Raw genomic sequence first — 21,254 nt, forward strand, 5'->3', positions numbered from 1 at the left:
GAGGGATCCAACTAGCAAAGTTTTTCTGGGCTAAAATTTAATTTTTTGCCATGAACAAGTCTAATGTAAGCTGTTCACAACTCAGCTATCCCCACACTTTTTATTTTGTGTAAGGGACAATTGGTTGTTGTGCAATAAGTTTGCATTCCTTTAGAGAAAATGGCCGCAGATCTGTACCTGAGCCAATTTATTCAACACTCAGGGTGGCGCGAGGAGAGGGGGAGTCACGTGGACAAAAGCCTCAGGTTTGCTCAAGGCACAGCTGTTCCTGGGACTCCATGTCCTTCCTCTGGTCTTATATAAATAGCTGCTCCCTCGAAACCGCATACAGCAGATGACCATAGGCTGAACCCAAGATGCTGACATCTTACAGCTGGCCATGCATTCAGCCCCAAAGAAAATAGGAAGCACTTGCAAGCAGCCATCCTTTAGGCAGGATGTGAAGGCATTCGTGAGAGTGCAGAAAAGATTCATCAGAATGGTTCCAGGGATGAGGAACTTCATTCATGAAGACAGATTGTTGGGATTGTTTTCTTTAGAGAAGACTGAGAGGAGACATGATGGAGGTGTACAAAATCATGAGGGATCGGGACAGAGTAATCGGAGAGAAATTGTTCCCACTCATGAAAGGATCAAGAACGAGGGGGCACAGGTTGAAAGCAATTTATGGGGAGGTGATGGCCTAGTGGTATTATCGCTAGATTATTAATTTAGAAACTCAGCTAATGTTCTGGGGACCCGGGTTCAAATCCCGCCACGGCAGATGGTGGAATTTGAATTCAATACAAAAAATCTGGAATTAAGAATCTACTGATGGCCATGAAACCATTGTCGATTGTCGGAAAAACCCATCTGGTTCACTAATGTCCTTTAGGGAAGGAAATCTGCCATCCTTACCTGGTCTGGCCTACATGTGACTCTAGAGCCACAGCAATGTGGTTGATTCTCAACTGCCCTCCAAGGGCAACAAGGGATGGACAATAAATGCTGGCCAGCCAGCGACACCCATGTCCCACAAATGAATAAAAGAAAAACATTTGTTTTAAATAAATGAATGCTTGATTATCACCCAGACAGGTTAGCGATCCTGGCAAACTGAAATGTCCCTTGACTAAACTGGATGTTTTCTTAAGACGTTTTAACTGCCTTCTGGAGTAGCCTTGCAAGCCACTTAGTTCAAGGGCAATTAGGGATGGGCAATAAATGCTGGCCAGCCAGCGATGCCCATGTCCCACGAATGAATTTTAAAAAATGTTTTCACATCTGGAATGCTCTGCCTGAGAGTGTGGTGGAGGTGGAGGGCAGGTCCGACTGAGACAAATGATAGGGAATTGGACTGATATCTGAAAAGGAAGAATGTGGGAGAAATGGCACTAAGTGAACTGCATGTTCAGATAACCAGTGCAAATGTGATGGGCTGAATGGCCTCCTTTTGGGCTGTAACAATTTAGCCATACAAAGATGGTAGAATGATGAACTTCATTGTCCAACGATGACTCAGTCAGTCGTTCTCTCATTCCTGAGACAGATGCTTATTGATTCAGACCAACTACAGAGACATGAGCCTAAAACCTTTTTTGATTTGATTTGATTTATTATTGTCACATGTATTAACACACAGTGAAAAGTATTGTTTCTTGCGCGCTATACAGACACAGCATACCATTCATAGACTAGGGAACGAGAGAGTGCAGAATGTAGTGTTACAGTCATAGCTAGGGTGTAGAGAAAGATCAACTTAATGCAAGGTAAGTCCATTCAAAAGTCTGACAGCAGCAGGGAAGAAGCTGTTCTTGAGTCGGTTGGTTCGTGACCTCAGACTTTTGTATCTTTTTCCCGATGGAAGAAGGTGGAAGAGAGAATGTCCGGGGTGCGTGGGGTCCTTAATTATGCTGGCTGCTTTGCTGAGGCAGCGGGAAGTATAGACAGAGTCAATGGATGGGAGGCTGGTTTGCGCGATGGATTGGGCTACATTCACGACCCTTTGTAGTTCCTTGTGGTCTTGGGCAGAGCAGGAGCCATACCAAGCTGTGATACAACCAGAAAGAATGCTTTCCATGCCGATACCTAAGCCGATACTTTAGAAATTGTTTTTAAAATTGAATCATGGGATGTGGGCCTTGCTGGCTAGGCCCAGTATTTATTGCCCATCCGTGATTGCCCTCGGGAATGTGGTGGTGAGCTGCCTTCTTGAACGGCTGCAGTCCATATCGTTCAAATGAGATATTAGGTTGAGGACCCCTCTAACCTGTTAGATAAACAGAAAAGATTCAACAGTATTAAAACACAGATCACCTGATCATTCTACTGTTTGTGGGACCGTACTGCTCACAAACTGTTGTATTATTCTTTGGGCAGCACGGTAGCACAGTGGTTAACACTGCTGCCTCAGGCGCCAGGGACCCGGGTTCGATTCCCAGCTTGGGTCACTATCTGTGTGGATTCTGCACGTTTTCTCCATGCCTGCATGAGTTTCCTCCGGGTGCTCTGGTTTCCTCCCACAGTCCGAAAGACGTGCCATTTAGGTGCATTGGCCGTGCTAAATTCTCCCTCAGTGTACCCGAACAGGCGCCGGAGTGTGGCGACTAGGGGATTTTCACAGTAGGTTCATTTCAGTGTTAGTGTAAGCCTACTTGTGACACTAATGAATAAATAAACCTTAAAAAATTAAGAATACTCTTCAAAAGTACTTCATTGGAGGTAAAGTGCTTTGGGATGTCCTGAGAGGCACTACGTAAATGCAAGTTGAGAAGCAGTAGATTTAAAATTGAGATGAATCATAGACTAGAATCATAGAATCCCTACAGTGCAGAAGGAGGCCATTTGGCCCATCGAGTCTGCACCAACCACAATCCCACTCAGACCTTAACCCCGTAATCCCACAGGTTTACCCTGCTAATCCCCTGACACGAGGGTCAATTTAGCGTGGCCAATTAACCTAACCCGCATATCTTCGGACTGTGGGTGGAAACCGGAGCACCCGGAGGAAACCCACGCAGACACGGGAAGAACGTGAAACTCCACACAGACAGTGACCCGAGGCCGGAATTGAACCCGGGTTCCTGGTGCTGTGAGGCAGCAGTGCCAACCACTGTGCCACATGCCGAGGAACTACTGCTTGCAGAGGGTGGTGAATTAGTGGAACTTGCTGCCCCCATAGCGCGGTGGAGTCTGAGTCATTGAATGGTTTCAAGAAGGAGTTAGATATATTTCTAATAAAACAAGGGATAAGGGGATATGGGGAACAGGTGGGGAGGTGGATTTGAGACCAGGGAGAGATCAGCCATGATCTGATTGTATTGTGGAGCAGGCTCGAAGGGCTGAATTTGCTGACTTCTGTTCCTACCTCCTATGATCCTAAGTCTCTCACAGGGATTGTTTATTGAGAAGCCTGAACAAGTACTCAGAATAGCAGATCGTTCCACAATCTTTCAGACTCACCTGCCTAAAGTACATCATACAGCAACGAGCATTTCTGTTTGATACCATTGTACTGATGCTCTTTGATCACAGAAGCCAAACAATGGGATCATTTCAGAGAAAAACCTCAGAAGGTCCAAACCTGGGTAACATTCCACATCCGTGGAACTGGACAGAGGACCGAGGTTTAAATCACTGAGAAAACTGTGGTGACAATGAAGCTTAGAAATATGAAATATAGAGTTGGTTAATAGATTCCAGCTCACCATTCAGACACAGTCGGGTTATCAATGCCCTCACTGATATCAACACTCCAAAGTTATAAAGGAACACTGACTCCTATTTTTCACCCTCCTCCTTGAATTGACGCTGATGTGCCAATTAATCGTCATCAGAGAATTTCATACATTTACTAACAGTTCATTTTCAGGCAATTAATCCCTGTGCAGAAATGGATATCAAGTCTTCTTTGTGGCAGCTTTCACCAAGATATGAAAGACTTCTGTCACCAGACACATCCAATTCTATACCCAAAAATACTTACACAGGAGGCGAACAATGCTGATGATGCAGCCTTCAAAATGGCTAACGCAGAGAATATAATTCTGGAGCAGTGACTTATGTCACAGAATGAATAAAAAGGCAAAATGGCAAGACATTACTTAAATGCAAAGAAGGTTTACCGGGACGTTGCCAGGATTAGTGGGCCTGAGTTATAGGGACAGGTTGGCCAGGCTAGGACTTTATTCCTAAGAACAGAGGAGAATGAGGGGTGACCTTGGAATCATAGAATCCCTACAGTGCAGAAGGAGGCCATTCAGCCCATCCAGTCTGCACTGACCACACAGTGGTTAGCACTGCTGCCTCATAGCGTCAGGAACCCAAGTTCGATTCCCGGCTTGGGTCACTGTCTGTACGGAGTCTGCACATTCTCCCCGTGTCTGCGTGGGTTTCCTCCCGCATTCTGAAAGATGTGCTGGTTAGGTGCATTGGCCCGAACAGGCGCCGGAGTGTGGCGACGAGGGGAACTTCACTGTAACTTCTTTGCAGTGTTAATGTAAGCCTTACTTGCGACTAATAAATAAAAACTTTAAACTTTAAAAAAACAATCCCACCCAGGCAATATTCCCGTAACCCCAGATATTTATCTTGCTAATCCCCCTGACAGTAAGGGACGATTTAGCATGGCCAGTCCACCTAACCTACAGATCCCCCATAGTCTTTTTTCCCAGTGAAGGGAAATTGAAGACTAGAGGGCATAAGTTTAAGGTGAATGGGGAAAGATTTAAAAGGGACCTGAGGGGCAGAGGATGTGCGTGTATGAAATGAGCTGCCAGACAGTGGTTGAGGCAGTTAGAATAGCAACATTTAAAAAGTGTTTCGATCGGTACGTGGATGGGAAAGGATTAGAGGAATATAGACCAAATGCGAGCAATTGGTACTAGCTACGATGGCACCATGGTCTGCATGGACAAGTTGGGCCGAAGGGCCTGTTTCTGTGCTCCAATCCTCTATAATTCTAAGTCATACTAGATCCACAGAATCAGAGCATCGATGAGTTTGAGACTATCCAACATTGGACAGGTTCAGGATCCAGCTGAGTATAAAACAGTGATAGGTGATGCGCGATTAAATCACTCGGGAGGCTGGATCGTACCCGGGAAATAAAGGCTTTTATTAGTAACAAGAATGGAACATACTATATAACAATACAATCCCAGACTAAAGGGTCACCCGGCAGTGCAGTGACCTTTATACTCCTACAGGTAGGCGGAGCCAACCGGAGTGTACCACAGAACAATACCAACAGGTGGAACACCCCAACCCTAACCCCAACAGTGACAATAGTAACATATGTACAAGTACCCATAGTGCTAACCATCTATGGTTCAGTACCCATAGTGGTAACCATCTATGGTTCACCACAATAGGTATCTGTGATTTAACATTAAATAGTTTAACTATTTTATAAACTGTTCTGAACAAAATTTCTTTTGTCTTATTGCACACTCTGACTGGTAGATGAATGACATCTCAATACTGGTCCATGATTGGTAAAGTGCATTCACATCCACGTGAGAAAAGAGCTGCTCTGAAGCTAAAGGACAACCACACAGTTCAAAACAATTTTCACAATTGCCTTAATCTCAAGGGGAGACGATGGCCAAATGGAATTATCACTAGACTATTAATCCAAAAACCCAACTAATGTTCTGGGGACCTGGGTTCGAATCCCACCACGGCAGATGGTGGAATTTGAATTCAATAAAAAATATCTGGAATTAAGAATCTACTGATGACCATGAAACAATTGTTGGAAAAACCCATCTGGTTCACTAATGTCCTTTAGGGAAGGAAATCTGCCGCCCTTACCTGGTCTGGTCTACATGTGACTCCAGAGCCACAGCAATGTGGTTGACTCTCAACTGCCCTCAGGCTATTAGGGATGGGCAATAAATGCTGGCCAGCCAGAGACGCCCATGTCCCACAAATGAATAAACAAAAACTTCAACAACATACGTGGGACAGGATTTGGTGTAGTGGGGTGTCTTATAGTGTGCCGCCAAGTAGGATTTTCACTCCCCATCCTTCAGCCCCAAAAATGTCTCCAATTCAATGTGGAGCTGAGAGTTGAGAGCAGCAAAGCAAGAACAACAGGACATGTGGGAGCTTGGGAAGTGACGGGGTCTCCTTAAGCAATTAGATTAGAGAAAGTACAAGAGGAATGATGGGGAATCAAACCAGCTGCTGTTGATTCAGATTAATTACAGAAAGAGAAACAGAGGGAACAAAACATTGGATTGAGAGGGAGAGAAAGAAAGAGAATCATTGAATCCCAACAGTGCAGAAGGAGGCCATTCAGCCCATCGAATATGTACCGACAACAATCCCACCCAGGCCCTATCCCCTTAACCCCATGTATTTACCCTACTCATCCCCCTAACAGTAAGGGGCAGTTTAGCATGGCCAATCACCTAACCTTCACATCTTTGGGCTGTGGGAGGAAACCGGAGCACCCGGAGGAAACCCACGCAGACACGGGGAGAACGTGCAAACTTCGCACAGACTTCACCCAAGTCAGGTATCGAACCTGGGTTCCTGGTGCCATGCTAACCATTGCCGCCCAGAAAGGAAAGGTTAAAAAGAAAGTCAACTGTTAAATTTAAAAACATTAAGGAATTATTTACTACACATGGGAATGGAACTCTACAGTTTTAATTGTTCTCTTTCTAGGACTCCAATGTTGAGTAGCATTGCAGAGGCATTATTCTTGTGAAGCGTTCTTACATTGTTACGTGCAGTTCTGGTTGCCACACTACCAGAAAGACGTGGATGCTTTGGAGAGGGTGCAAAGAAGGTGTGGTGAACCATAGGTGGTTACCACGATGGGTACTGAACCATAGATGGTTATCACTATGGGTACTTGTACATATGTTACTCTTATTACTGTTGGGGTTAGGGTTGGGGTGTTCCACCTGTTGGTATTGTTCTGTGGTACACTCCGGTTGGCTCCGCCTACCTATAGGAGTATAAAGGTCACTGCACTGCCTCGTGACCCTTTAGTCTGGGATTGTATTGTTAAGCAGTATGCTCCATTCTTGTTGCTAATAAAAGCCTTTATTTCCCGGGTACGATCCAGCCTCCCGAGTGAATTAATCGCGCATCAGAAGGTTTACAGGACGTTGCCCGGTCTGGAGGGTTTTAGGTATGAGGAGAGGTTGGATAAACTCGGATTGTTTTCACTGGAAAAACGGAGGCTGAGGAAAGACCTGATAGAGGTCTACAAAATTATGAGCGGCATAGACAAGGTGGATGGGCAGAGGCTTTTTCCCCAGGGTGGAAAAGTCAACTAGAAGAGGGCACATGTTCAATGTGAGGGGGGAAAGTTTAGGGGAGATGTGCAGGGAAAGTTTTTCACACAGAGAGTGATGGGTGCCTGGAACGCACTGCCAGTAGAGGTGGTGGAAACAGGCACATTAGCAACATTCAAGGCGTATCTTGATAGACACATGAACAGGAGGTGAACCAAGGGATAGGGACTGCATATCGGCACAGGTTAGATGGGCCAAAGGGCCTGTACCTGCGCTGTATTATTCTTTCTGAAATATCAGCCCTAACTTTCTGCTGCAAGTTTCATTGTTCATTAATGTGCAACAGTTTCTGGATACTGACAGCTAGGGAAGAAAGTTTCCGACTGAGCTGAAGACCCCCTCTGTCTTTACAGAAATTCAGGTCCGTGTGGTTAAAATGACTGGAGTTACTGAAAATACAAATTGATGGGATAACTTTGACAGGAGAGGTTAATAGCACTGCCCAGGTTTCAGACAGAGCACCATCCGAGAAAAGGAAAGGCTAATTTGGAATTGAATGAATTAAGGCTGGATTACAGAAGTGGGAAAAGCTGTCCAATATTTCCTATGGCCAGAATTGGATGGCATGGTGGCACAGTGGTTATAAGAACATAAGAACTAGGAGCAGGAGTAGGCCATCTGGCCCCTCCTGCTCCGCCATTCAATAAGATCATGGCTGATCTTTTCATGGACTCAACTCCACTTACCCACCCGCTCACCATAACCCTTAATTCCTTTACTGTTCAAAAATTTTTCTATCCTTGCCTTAAAAACATTCAATGAGGTAGCCTCAAGTGCTTCACTGGGCAGGGAATTCCACAGATTCACAACCGTTTGCGTGAAGAAGTTCCTCCTCAACTCAGTCCTAAATCTGCTCCCCCTTATTTTGAGGCCACCCCATGCTGCTTCACAGCGCCTGGGTTCGATTCCTGGCTTGGGTCACTGTCTGTGTGGAATCTGCACATTCTCCCCGTGTCTGCGTGGGTTTCCTCCGGGTGCTCCAGTTTCCTCCCACAGTCTGAAAGATGTGCTGGTTAGGGTGCATTGACCTGAACAGGCACCGTAGTGTGGCGACTAGGGAAATTACACAGTAACTTCATTGCAGTGTTAATGTAAACCTTACTTGTGACTAATAAATACACTTTAACTTAACTTTAACTTTTAATTAAGTCCTTAACTACAACTGAGTTGAATTTTCCTATTGCACTGGCTTCCTTGACAATAGCCAGGCTCCGAAAGGATCAGGAAGTGCATTCTCCAGGATTTCATGACACTTGTCTAAGAAAAAAACTCATAATTATAAACAGCACCTCTCAAAAACTCCAGACGCTCCAACACACGTCACTTCTGTCTTTTGGTTTGATGCAGCAGACAATGTACGTACAGCATCTCCCACACACACAAATGAGATCATGGCCAGATAATCTATTTTTGACGAAGGCTACATATTGCTCCAGGCATTTGCAGAACTCCTCCGCTCTTCTACAAACTAGTGCCATATACAACCACCTGAAGGCGGAGGGAAACTCAAATTAACATTTCACCTGAAACAATGTCGAGACAGAGTACAGGAATGAGATAGAGAATCTGGTGAACTGGTGCGGCAACAATAATCTCTCCCTCAATGTCAACAAAACAAAGGAGATTGTCATCGACTTCAGGAAGCGTAAAGGAGAACATGCCCCTGTCTACAATCTCATTAGTGACAGACAGCATGGTTTTGTAAGAGGGAGGTCGCGCCTTACAAATTTGGTGGAGTTTTTTGAGGAAGTGACAAAAACGGTTGACGAAGGAAGGGCCGTGGATGTCGTCTATATGGATTTCAGTAAGGCATTTGACAAAGTCCCTCATGGCAGGTTGGTTAAGAAGGTTAAGGCTCATGGGATACAAGGAGAAGTGGCTAGATGGGTGGAGAACTGGCTTGGCCATAGGAGACAGAGGGTAGTAGTCGAAGGGTCTTTTTCCGGCTGGAGGTCTGTGACCAGTGGTGTTCCGCAGGGCTCTGTACTGGGACCTCTGCTATTTGTGATATATATAAATGATTTGGAAGAAGGTGTAACTGGTGTTATCAGCAAGTTTGCGGATGACACGTTGATGGCTGGACTTGCAGATAGCGATGAGCATTGTCGGGCAATACAGCAGGATATAGATAGGCTGGAAAATTGGGCGGAGAGGTGGCAGATGGAATTTAATCCAGATGAATGTGAAGTGATGCATTTTGGAAGAAATAATGTAGGGAGGAGTTATACAATAAATGGCAGAGTCATCAAGAGTATAGAAACACAGAGGGACCTAGGTGTGCAAGTCCACAAATCCTTGAAGGTGGCAACACGGGTGGAGAAGGTGGTGAAGAAGGCATATGGTATGCTTGCCTTTATAGGACGGGGTATAGAGTATAAAAGCTGGAGTCTGATGATGCAGCTGTATAGAACGCTGGTTAGGCCACATTTGGAGTACTGCGTCCAGTTCTGGTCGCCGCACTACCAGAAGGACGTGGAGGCGTTAGAGAGAGTGCAGAGAAGGTTTACCAGGATGTTGCCTGGTATGGAGGGTCTTAGCTATGAGGAGAGATTGGGTAAACTGGGCTTGTTCTCCCTGGAAAGACAGAGAATGAGGGGAAATCTAATAGAGGCGTATAAAATTATGAAGGGGATAGATAGGGTGAACGGTGGGAAGCTTTTTCCCAGATCAGAAGTGATGATCACGAGGACTCACGGGCTCAACGTGAGAGGGGCGAAGTATAACTCAAATATTAGAGGGATGTTTTTTACACAGAGGGTGGTGGGGGCCTGGAATGCGCTGCCAAGTAGGGTGGTGGAGGCAGACACGCTGACATTGTTTAAGACTTACCTGGATAGTCGCATGAGCAGCCTGGGAATGGAGGGATACAAACGATTGGTCTAGTTGGACCAAGGAGCGGCACAGGCTTGGAGGGCCAAAGGGCCTGTTTCCTGTGCTGTACTGTTCTTGTTCTTTGTTCTTTGCATCAATGGGGACGAAGTAGAAATGATCGAGAGCTTCAAGTTTTTAGGTGTCCAGATCACCAACAACCTGTCCTGGTCCCCCCGTGCCGACACTATAGTTAAGAAAGCCCACCAAAGCCTCTACTTTCTCAGAAGACTAAGGAAATTTGGCATGTCAGCTATGACTTTCACAACTTTTACAGATGCACCATAGAAAGCATTCTTTCTGGTTGTATCACAGCTTGGTATGGCTCCTGCTCTGCCCAAGACCGCAAGGAACTACAAAAGGTTGTGAATGTAGCCCAATCCATCACGCAAACCAGCCTCCCATCCATTGACACTGTCTACACTTCCCGCTGCCTTGGAAAAGCAGCCAGCATAATTAAGGACCCCATGCACCCCGGACATTCTCTCTTCCACCTTCTTCCGTCGGGAAAAAGATACAAAAGTCTGAGGTCACGTACCAATCGACTCAAGAACAGCTTCTTCCCTGCTGCTGTCAGACTTTTGAAAGGACTTACCTTGCATTAAGTTGATCTTTCTCTACACCCTAGCTATGGTTGTAACACTACATTCTGCACTCTCTCGTTTCCTTCTCTATGAATGGTATGCTTTGTCTGTAAAGCGTGCAAGAAACAATACTTTTCACTGTATACATGTGACAATAATAAATCAAATCAGATCAAATCAAAGACAACACTTCTATCAATGGAGATCTATCTCAGTGCTGGAGCGTTAGTTCAGATTAAGTGCCGAAGGCTTCAGGATGCGACTTAAACTCAGGTGAGTGAGTGCTCTCACTGAACAGTAGCTCACACCTTTATAAAGTAAAACACTGTAAGAATTATACGCAGCAGTGTAAAGTTTGAAAGAATTGGATACTATTGTTATCGATTCGTCAGTAAATAGCCATACATTTATCTCATTGCTGTCTCCATTTTGGACAAAGGAGTCATAAAAATTATTTTTGACATTTATCTTGTGTTAAAATCCATAATGTATTCTAATATTAGTTTAGTTTATTTATTACTGTTACAAGTAGCTTACATTAGCACTACACTGTGAAAATCCCGAGTCGCCACACTCCGGCGCCTATCCAGGCACACTGAGGGAGAATTTAGCACGGCCAATTCACCTAACCAGCACGCCTTTCGGACTGTGGGAGGAAACCGGAGCACCCGGAGGAAACTCATGCAGACACGGGGAGAATGTGCAGACTCCGCACAGACAGTGACCCAAGCCGGGAATCGAACCCAGGCAGCAGTGATCACCACTGTGCCCCTGTGCCGCCCCAGACACACAGTGAGCATGAAATATCCACAATGAACTATCCACAGGTAACTCTGGCTGATTGCATCTTGTACATTGATGGCATTATAGCCTTTTGTAATGTTTGACATATCAAGTAGCACATTGATAGGTACAGTTTATGCAGTCTGTTACCAAACTGAATCAAAATAGAATATCTCCCCTTCACACACTCACACACACACATGCACACACCACACACACACGCACAAACACACGCACACACACACGCACATAAACACACATGCGCACACACGCACATGCGCATGCATGCACACACACGCACGCACATACACACACACATACACACACACGCACGCATGCACACACGTGCATGCATGCACACACACACACACACATCACCACTGACGCACAGTGGCAGCAGTGTCTAACATCTACAAGATGCACTGCAGCAACTTACCAAGGCTCCTTTGACAGCACCTTCCAAACCCGCAATGTCTAACATCTAGAAAGACAGGGGCAGTGGATACCTGGGAACACCACTTGCAAGTTCTCCTCCAGGCCACAAACCATCCTGATTTGGGAATATGTCACCATTCACTGCCTCTGGGTCAAATCCTGGAACCTTTAGCACTGGTAAACTGGGAGACCAGCTTTCCCATCCAATGACTTTGAATGTATAAAGCTCCTGACAGCTGCTGCTTTGCCTCATCCAACATCTGGGTCTGATGTAGACCAATGGATAGAGATTGGTCGCTATGGTTAGTCATTGATTCCATTATAGTTGTCGAATGGCAGGGTGGTAGATGGTGAACTCGATAGATCAATGATCCTTTCTCTTCCAGTTGTTCATATGGTTCACCTGGGTTTTCATTTCAATGAAGGGCAATAAAAATTTGCCAGGTTTCATTACAGGAGGGTTCATAGAATCATAAAATCCCTACAGTACAGAAGGAGGCCATTCGGCCCATCGAATCTGTACCGACCACAATCCCACCCACGCCCTATTCCCACACTGCTCATTTACCCTGCAAATCCCCCTGCCACTAGGGTCAATTTAGCATGGCCAATCTGCCTAACCCACACATCTTTGGGAGGAAACTGGAGCACCCGGAGCAAACCCACACAGACACGGGGAGAAAGTGCAGACTCCACACAGACAGTGACCAGAGGCTGGAATCGAACCCGGGTCCCTGGTGCTGTGAGACAGCAGTGCTAAGGTTTGATCCCTCCCAAGCGAAGGAAGAGAAAATCGCTTCCACTGTGTTTCATTGACCCCCTGAGAGTCAGAAAGGCAGGTGGTGGGTGGTCCCGAGGTGGGCAGCCAATGTGCAAAATTTAGGACCATATTAGCTACCGCCAAGTGGGACCTCCAGGAAAAGGACTTGGAAGGGTGGCATCCATCACATGGAGAGGTAAGCATCTTCACTGCGGGGAGACCTCTTTGATGGAGCTGTGGAGCGGACGAGGGGACCAGGGGGTAGTGGAAATAGATTTCCCACCCCACCAAGGGATCAGCAGCCCCCATAGCCTGAATGAAACCTCTGAGAGGCTTTGCCTTCCCGAGAGGTGGTCTTCTCCCCTCGGCTGAGCTTCGCATTCTACTCACTTATCCAGGGGAAACTCCATGTCATAGTCCCAAAGCTTGTGGTAAAATTCATCCCCAGATCCCAGCCAGAGGAAACACGCCGTGAATCCAGACCTAAAAGAAAGAGAATAAAAATCATCTCATCCAGTATCTATTCACCAGTTAGAGAGTGGCACTGCCTAATCCTTGAAGATAGTGATAATACTCAGGTACCCGGACCCGGGTTCAATTCCGGCCTCTGGTGACTATCTGTGCAGAGTTTGCACATTCTCCCTGTGACTGCATGGATTTCCTCCGGGTGCTCCGGTTTCCTCCCACAGTCCAAAGATGTGCAGGTTAGATGCATTGGCTATGCTAAACTGACCCTTAGTGTCCCGAGATGTGTAGGTTAGTAGAGTAAATATGTGGGGTTACAGGGATAGGGTCTGGGTGGGATTGTTGTCAGTGTAGACTCAATGGGCTGAATGGCTCCTTCTGCACTGTAGGGATTTTATGATTCTAATAATGTGTCCTGTACGGTTGTGAAAAGAATCATAGAATCCCTACAGTGCAGAAGGAGGCCACTCGGCCCATCGAGTCTGCAAAAATAGATTGCCAAATACAAGAGATGGTAACTGGTGTTTTGAACAATGGTAGTTCTCACTGATGTGGAGATGCCGGCGTTGGACTGGGACTCCCACAACTTGCCTGGACTTGCAACGTCTCACTGGCTGTTCTGTCTGGAGACAATACACATCTCTTTGACCTGTGCTAATGCTCTCTCCATTCGCATTGTCTGTACCTTTAAGACTTGATTAGCTGTAAAGACTCGCATTCCAATCATTATTCATTATTCTGTAAATTGAGTTTGTGTCTTTATATGCTCTGTTTGTGAACAGAACTCTCACTCACCCGACGAAGGAGCAGCGCTCTGAAAGCTAGTGGCGTTTGCTACCAAATAAACCTGTTGGACTTTAACCTGGTGTTGTTAGACTCCTTACCCAGTTCTCACTGAAGCATTGGGAAGGATTTAATTTCAGCAGCATCCATTGTTCTTGTGTCTGTCCATGCAGACAGCAGTTAGCCACACAACACAAAGAGTTCAGCTGGAACGTGGCCACATGGTGGTCCTGTGGGTGTATTCTTCATTGTACGAAGTTGTACAGCTCTCCTATCAGACCAAGCATCTCCATTGAAATTAGTGACATTAGCTGGAATTAGCTGCCTTTCCCAGAGTAGGAAGATGGCTGTATGTGGAGATAAATATGCACTATCACTTTGACACTGGAAGATGCAGTTCCAAGAATTAGAAGTAAAATGGGGCGATAGTGTCACTATCTTGCTATTTAAGTGTACATTGTGGGTATAAATGAGGAAACTAGACCGTTAACTAAACATTGCACATTGGTTTGCATTTACCATGAGAGCAGAACTTCCTGTATGATATTGAGTGGGCTAAGTTTACTCTATCAGCAGAAAAGTTGGCGAATGTCAGCAGTCACTTGGATCATTTTTCCAAGTTGGGAATCAGGAGAGATATTTGTGTCATTTTTTTTTATCAGTGACAGAGCAACACCACAGCAGCTCGCGAGGAGTTTCTCTGCAAATCCAGCAAATGCAAACTTCGAACTGTCAGTGCACTGATCAACTTGGTCTTGCGGAGCACTGAGTAACATCCCTATCTCTGGACCAGGCGTCTTGGGTCCAAGTCCCACGCCAGGGCTATGGAAGGAGCACCCAGTCCGAAAGACATGTTGGTTGGGTGCATTGGCCATGCTAAATTCTCCATGGGTTTCCTCCAGGTACTCTGGTTTCCTCCAACAGTTCAAAAGACATGATGTGGAGTTGCCGGCGTTGGACTGGGGTAGGCACAGAAAGTAGCCTCACAACACCAGGTTAAAGTCCAACAGGTTTATTTGGTAGCACGAGCTTTCGGAGCGTTGCCCCTTCATCAGGTGAAGGGGCAACGCTCACCTGATGAAAGGGGCAAAGCTCCAAAAGCTCGTGCTACCAAATAAACTTGTTGGGCTTTAACCTGGTGTTGTGAGGCTACTTACAGTCCAAAAGACGTGCTGGTTAGGTGCATTGGCCATGCTAAATTCTCCCTCAGTGTGCCCGAACAAACACCGGAGTGTGGCGACTAGGGGATTTTCACAGTAACTTCATTGCAGTGTTAATGTAAGCCTACTTGTGACACTAATAAATAAATTTATAAACTTTGTGGTGCAGTTCAACAGCTCCTGCCCAGAAATCCTTTCCTCACCTCCCCACTATTCCCCGAAGTGAAAGAAAATGTGCGTGAAGATACACTATAAAAAATAACTGAGCAATGTGCTCAGTGTTACCATTCAGTAAAATATTTATCCGCTTTCCAACGGTGTGTCCAATGTTGAGAATATAATTGTTTCGACAGACCAATTCCATCGAGTATTCCTGCAGGCTCAAACACTGGCCAGGAGATCTGCAATTTTTAGTGAAAATGGCATTCTCGACCCAGTTGCAGACGAGGACCCAGATTTGAATACATATATGAAGCTACCAGCTCTGCCTCCAAAAACCGCCCCGTTAAAATGGCAACTGGCAGGAGTGCAGCCGTAAATATTTGGAATATTGTGAGCCGTTTTGGGCCCCATATCTTATGAAGGATATACTGGCCTTGGAAGGGGCCTAGAGGAGGTTCACAAGAATGATCCCAGGAATGAGGAGTTTGTGGTATGAGGAACGGTTGAGGAGTCTGGGTCTGTACTCGTTGGAGTTTAGAAGGATGAGCGGGGATCTTATTGAAACTTACAGGATACTGCGAGGCCTAGATAGAGCGGACGTGGAGAGGATGTTTCCACTAGTGGGAGAGACTAGAACTCGAGGGCGCAACCTCAGTGTGAAGGGACGCTCCATTAAAACAGAGATGAAAAGGAATTTCTTCAGCCAGAGGGTGGTGAATCTGAGGAATTCATTGCCACAGAGGGCTGTGGAGGCCAGGTCATTGAGTGTCTTTAAGACAGAGATAGATAGGTTCTTGATCAATAAGGGGATCAAGGGTTACGGGGAAAAGGCAGGAGAATGGGGATGAGAAACACATCAGCCATGATTAAATGGCAGAGCAGACTCGATGGGCCGAATGGCCTAATTCTGCTCCTATATCTTTTGGTCTTACGGGCACCACTACTTCCACAACTCACCTACCTGTGCCTGTAGTCAGCTGGGGTTAAAATCAGGCCTACATACCGTTGGTGATGCTTGCCAGCTTTAGGTAACTGTTGGTATTGGCTACCTTATGGCTGTGAGTAATGTACTTCCAGATTGAAAAATTACCCCTTGAAATCCTGCTGCGGTGATCATTCCAAGAGGCAGCTGTACCTACGGGGCCGGAATTCTCTAGCCGTACACAGGCCCGCCACCGCTGCAAGCCAGGACGGAGAATTTGGCGCTCAGCCGCATCTCTGTTCACTGCAGCGGGACTGGAGAATCCCGCCAATGTGAACAGCCGGAAAATTCCGGCCTCAAAGTGCTTGTCACAGCATCATCACTGCTACTTGCTACTTTCAAATGCAGGCTTCAATTAACAAAGGGGATCTGTAAATGACTGGAGCATCTTTGAGACATTGATAGGATGCAGAGCTGGGCCGAAAAATGGCAGATGGAGTTTAACACTGATAAGTGCGAGGTGATTCATTTTGGTAGGACTAATTTGAATGCGGATTACAGGGTCAATGGCAGGGTTCTGAGGAATGTGGAGGAACAGAGAGATCTTGGGGTTCATATCCACAGATCTCTGAAGGTTGTCACTCAAGTGGATAGAGTCGTGAAGAAGGCCTATAGTGTGTTGACGTTCATTAACAGGGGGTTTGAGTTTAAGAGCCGTGGGGTCATGCTGCAACTGTACAGGACCTTGGTGAGACCACATTTGGAATATTGTGTGCAGTTCTGGTCACCTCACTATAAGAAGAATGTGGAAGGATTGGAGAGAGTGCAAAGGAGATTTACCAGGATGCTGCCTGGTTTGGAGGGTAGGTCTTATGAGGAAAGGTTGAGGGAGCTAGGGTTTTTCTCTTGAGAGCGGAGCAGGATGAGAGGCGACTTAATAGAGGTTTATAAGATGATGAGGGGGATAGATAGAGTGGACGTTCAGAGACTATTTGCTCGGGTGGATGTAACTGTTACTAGGAGGCATAACTATAAGGTTCATGGAGGGAGATATAGGAGGGATGTCCGAGGTAGGTTCTTTACTCAGAGAGTGGTTGGGGTGTGGAATGGACTGCCTGCAGTGATAGTGGAGTCAGACACTTTAGGAACTTTCAAGCATTTATTGGATAGGCACATGGAGCACACCAGGATGATAGAGAGTGGGATAGCTTGATCTTGGTTTCGGACAAAGCTCAGCACAACATCATGGGCCAAAGGGCCTGTACTGTGCTGTACTGTTCTATGTTCTATCTTACTTTAAATCAGCAACGACCCACTAAATATTTGTGCCGCCATTTGCATCTTTATTACAGCACTTAGAGTCATGGAGTCAGAGAGGTTTACAGCATGGAAACAGGCCCTTCGGCCCAACTTGTCCATGCCGCTCTTTTTTTTAAACCCCTAAGATAATCCCAATTGCCTGCGTTTGGCCCATATCCCCCTATACCCATCGTACCCATGTAACTGTCTAAACGCTTTTTAAAACACAAAATTGCACCCGCCTCTACTACTACCTCTGGCAGCTTGTTCCAGACACTCACCAACCTCTGTGTGAAAAAATTGCCCCTCTGGACACTTTTGTATCTCTCCCCTCTCACCTTAAACCTATGCCCTCTAGTTTTAGACTCCCCTACCTTTGGGAAAAGATATTGACTATCTAGCTGATCTGTGCACCTCATTATTTTATAGACCTCTATAAGATCACCCCTCAGCCTTCTACGCTCCAGAGAAAAAAGTCCCAGTCTATCCAGCCTCTCCTTATAACTCAGACCATCAAATCCCGGTAGCATCCTAGTAAATCTTTTCTGCACTCTGCCTAGTTTAATAATATTCTTTCTATAATACTTGTTCTTTAGATCCCTATCCCATTCCATTCTTCCCCAAGCCCCCACACTCACCCTTTTCCTTTCATATCATCCCTATCCCACCCACCCCTTCATCCGAGGCCATCCCTTATCCCCCATTCCAGCTGTCCCATGCCCCCATGCCCTACTCCACCCCCTTGCACCATCATACCACTCTCTCTCCACCCCAATCATCTTCTATACCCACCACCACCACCCCTATCCCCCCAATCCCCCCCTCGCTGAACGGATCATTTTAAATTAGTGCGAAACTTTTTTAAAACAGATTTTAAGATGCGCTTCTTCTCTTTAAAACATGATCTTTCTTCAAAAGGAATTGTTCTGGTTTGAGAGTAGAGACACCAATATTGGAGATGCTTAAAATGATGGGGAAGCATTGGCCTAGTGGTATTATCGCTAGACTATTAATCCAGAAAACCAGCCAATGTTCTGGGGATCCGGGTTCAAGTCCCACCATGGTAGATGGTGGAATTTGAATTTGATTAAAAGTATCTGGAATTAAGAATCTACTGATGACCTTGAAACCATTGTTGATTGTCAGAAAAACCCATCTGGTTCACTAATGTCCTTTAGGGAAGGAAATCTGCCATCCTTACCTGGTCTGGTCTGCATGTGACTCCACAGCAATGTGGTGACTCTCAACTGCCCTCTGAATAAGGGCAACCAGGAATGGGCAATAAATGCTGGCCAGCCAGTCCATTTCCCACGAATGAGTAAAAAAAAAGATATATCATTCTCAGAATGAAGCTACTGGATGGATAAGTTTTGATAGGTTAAATGGCTTTTGTTTCAGCCTTGATGTTTTCTATGTTCTTATAGGATCTTCTCACTCATTGCCTGAGGGTGGTGACAATCTGGAATGCGCTGCCTGGGAGGGTGGTGGAGGCGAGTTGCCTCACATCTTTTAAAAAGTACCTGGATGAGCACTTGGCACCTCATAACATTCAAGGCTATGGGCCAAGTGCTGGTAAATGGGGTTGGATGGGAGTTCAGGGCTGGAATTTTCCTGTCCTGCCTGTCACGGGAATTGTAGCGGGCGGGACATGGATCACGCAAAGGAAAATCCCACCCCAGGTGTTCCTCGCATATCGGTGCAAGCTCGATGGGCAGAAGGACCTCTTCTGCACTGTATGGTTCTTTGATTCCATGATTACATAGAATTCCATCGAATATATGGCGGAGGAAAGGTCCAGTGGCCCAACTAGACTATGCTGGTGTTTATTCTCCCCAGACACTTTGCCCTTTTCATATACATCATCCTAAATTTTCAGTGAATTTTTAAATTCTCTTTTCTTTAATATGCTCAACTCATTTCCTCTGAGCTATTTGCCTTAACCACTTCCTGTGGCCACAGGTTCCACACTCCAACCATTGTCAGAATAAAGAATTGCCTCCTTATTTTCACCTGTTGGATTTGTTAATAACTATCTTGCATTATTAATTAATCCTCATTTTGGATTCTCCGGAAGTGGAAAAATCCATCCTGTGTCCAATGTATTCATAAATACCTCTGCCAGGCAACCTCCTGGACTTCTCTTTTCTAAAGAACATAGGAACATCGGAATTAGGAGCTGAAGTAGGAAATTCAGCCCTTCGAGCCTGCTCCACAATACAATCAGATCATGGCTGATCTCTCCCTGGTCTCAAATCCACCTCCCCACCTGTTCCCCATTTCCCTTTAACCCGTTTTTTATTAGAAATATATCTATCGCCTTGAAACCACTCAATGATTCAGACTCCATCGCGCGATGGGGCAGCGAGTTCCACAAATTCACCACCCTCTGCGAGAAGTAGTTCCTCCTCATCTCAGTTTTAAATCTACATCCTCTCAGCCTATACCTGTGACCTCTTGTTCTAGTTTGCCCCATAAGAGGAAACATCTGGTCTATATTTACTTTATCAATCCCTTTTAGTATTTTATATCCCTCGATCAGATCCCCTCTCATCCTCCTAAACTCCAGCGAGTACAAACCCAAACTGTTTAATCTCTCCTCATACGTCAACCCTTTCATCCCCGGAATCAATCTGTGAACCATCTCTGAACTGCCTCCAATGCCACCACATCCTTCCTCAACTAAAGAGACCAAAGTGAACACAATACTCCAGATGTGGTCTCACCAACAGCCAATTGCAACAACACTTAGAATCATAGAATCATAGAAACCCTACAGTGCAGAAGGAGGCCATTCGGCCCATCGAGTCTGCATCGACCACAATCCCACCCAGGCCCTACCCCCACATATTTACCCGCTAAGCCCTCTAACCTACACATCTCAGGATTCTAGGGCAATTTTTAACCTGGGCAATCAACCTAACCCGCACATCTTTGGACTGTGGGAGGAAACCGGAGCACCCGGAGGAAACCCACGCAGACACGAGGAGAATGTGCAAACTCCGCACAGACAGTGACTTCTCTCATTTTATACTCCAGTCCTTTTGCAATAAATGTCAACATCCCATTTGCCTTGATAGAAAATATTCCCAATTTGTTCAATTTTTTCCAATAGCTGTAATAGTTTAAGTTTATTTATTCGTGTCACAAGTAGGCTTACATTAACACTGCAATGAAGTTACTGTGAAAATCCCCTAGTTGCCACACTCCGGTGCCTGTTCGGATACACTGAGGGAGAATTTAGCATGGCCAATGTACTTAACCAGCATTTCGGACTGTGGGAGAAGACCAGAGCACCCGGAGGAAACCCACAGACACGGGGAGAATGTGCAAACTCCGCACAGACAGTGACCCAAGCCGGGAATCGAACCCAGGTCCCTGGCACATTGTGAGGCAGCAGTGCTAACCACTGTGCCACCGTGCCACTCTCGGTTCTGGTAGAATCACTGTAAATCTTTCTGTGCTCTCTCAAGTATTTCCATCCTTTGTCCTTTTTATAGGATGGGAACTAAAACAGAGCACAATACTCTAACTGCAGCCTGTTTGGGTCCTCTATATGTTTAACATAATTCAATTATTTTTTAATTGTATACCTCTAGAAATCTCAGTGCTTTGTTAACACTTTTAACTGTTTTTCTGACCACTAATGCTTCTTTTAATGATTTGTGCACCAATATTCCTAATCCATTACTGTTCCCTGGATATCCCAATAACATTCACACCACACAAACAGCAGGAAATGAC

At 45.7% G+C, this 21,254-nt stretch overlaps 1 long non-coding RNA gene across 1 annotated transcript; it reads right to left on the reverse strand.

Annotated features, from left to right (window-relative positions):
- Positions 1 to 1,579: 1,579 nt before the first annotated feature.
- On the reverse strand, positions 1,580 to 14,196 carry LOC144506800 (uncharacterized). Its single transcript, XR_013499963.1, has 3 exons — positions 14,072 to 14,196; positions 13,113 to 13,205; positions 1,580 to 2,248 (listed from the first exon to the last, which is right to left on the reverse strand). It is a non-coding gene; the product is annotated as an uncharacterized LOC144506800 (long non-coding RNA).
- Between the last annotated feature and the right edge of the window lie 7,058 nt (positions 14,197 to 21,254).

The sequence above is a fragment of the Mustelus asterias genome, chromosome 18 (genome assembly GCF_964213995.1).
Source record: "Mustelus asterias chromosome 18, sMusAst1.hap1.1, whole genome shotgun sequence".
In the NCBI taxonomy this organism is placed as follows: domain Eukaryota; kingdom Metazoa; phylum Chordata; class Chondrichthyes; order Carcharhiniformes; family Triakidae; genus Mustelus; species Mustelus asterias.